Source organism: Pristiophorus japonicus, unplaced genomic scaffold, assembly GCF_044704955.1.
Source record: "Pristiophorus japonicus isolate sPriJap1 unplaced genomic scaffold, sPriJap1.hap1 HAP1_SCAFFOLD_928, whole genome shotgun sequence".
In the NCBI taxonomy this organism is placed as follows: domain Eukaryota; kingdom Metazoa; phylum Chordata; class Chondrichthyes; family Pristiophoridae; genus Pristiophorus; species Pristiophorus japonicus.
The window spans coordinates 78,892-80,168 of record NW_027254855.1 but is presented as its reverse complement, the minus strand read 5'-3'; the positions used below and the strand labels follow the sequence as shown (position 1 = coordinate 80,168).

At 47.4% G+C, this 1,277-nt stretch overlaps 1 non-coding gene and 1 pseudogene across 1 annotated transcript; both read right to left on the bottom strand.

Moving 5' to 3' along the window:
• Positions 1 to 320: 320 nt before the first annotated feature.
• Positions 321 to 520, bottom strand: LOC139257916 (U2 spliceosomal RNA). The gene has a single exon (XR_011592360.1). It is a non-coding gene; the product is annotated as a U2 spliceosomal RNA (small nuclear RNA).
• A 128-nt stretch (positions 521 to 648) lies between these two features.
• LOC139257915 (U2 spliceosomal RNA) lies at positions 649 to 850 on the bottom strand (annotated as a pseudogene).
• Between the last annotated feature and the right edge of the window lie 427 nt (positions 851 to 1,277).

The window sequence follows — 1,277 nt, the reverse complement described above, 5'->3', positions numbered from 1 at the left end:
TCACAACACAACACTTTGATCGTATTCACATCAATACATCAACAGCAGAAAATCACACACTGCAAACTGCCTTCACCCGCCTACTGTGTGGGAACACAGTGACATGTAATAAGTAACTCTCACCCTGAATAAAGAGTAATTCTGTACACTTACACAGAGAGTGACCCTTACTCTGCTGAATAAACAGTGACTGTACAGTTTTTTTTTTTGGAAATTCGTAGCCAATCTTTCCAATTCTTTGTCAAATCACAAACGCCAGAGGTCACCTTGGGCCCATTCAAGGATCACTCTGCGCCAATGCTCTTAGCCAAAAGGCCTAGAGCCACTGCACCGTTCCTGGAAGTACTGCAATACCAGGTTTGTGCCATGGAGGTGGATGGGTCAAGCCACCCCACACACCTCCTATTTCCAAAAAAGCAAGCATATACCTTCCCGATCCAGGGAGAACCACCCCGGGGCCACGGTGGCCACTCCCCTGTCAGGCCAGCCACGCATGATCTTAGCCAAAAGGCCATGATCTATTCTGTACAGTTTTTTTTTAAATTCGTAGCCAATCGTTCCAATTCTTTGTCAAATCACAAACGCCAGAGGTCACCTTGCACACGCCAAGGATCACTCTGCGCCAATGCTCTTAGCCAAAAGGCCTAGAGCCACTGCACCGTTCCTGGAAGTACTGCAATACCAGGTTCGTGCCATGGAGGTGGATGGGTCAGGTCCCCCACACACCTCCTATTTCCAAAAAAGCAAGCATATACCTTCCTGATCCAGGGAGAACCACCCGGAGGTCATGGTGGCTACTCCCCTGTCAGGTCAGTTACGCATGATCTTAGCCAAAAGGCCGAGATGATCTACTCTGTACAGTTACAGTGAGTGACCCTTACCCTGAATAAACAGTGACTCTGTACAGTTACAGTGAGTGACCCTTACCCTGCTGAATAAACAGTGACTCTGTACAGTTAGTGAGTGACCCTTACCCTGCTGAGTAAACAGTGACTCTGTACAGTTAGTGAGTGACCCTTACCCTGCTGAATAAACAGTGACTCTGTACAGTTAGTGAGTGACCCTTACCCTGCTGAATAAACAGTGACCCTGTAGTTAGTGAGTGACCCTTACCCTGCTGAATAAACAGTGACTCTGTACAGTTAGTGAGTGACCCTTACCCTGCTGAATAAACAGTGACTCTGTACAGTTAGTGAGTGACCCTTACCCTGCTGAATAAACAGTGACTCTGTACAGTTACAGTGAGTGACCCTTACCCTGCTGAATAAACAGTGACC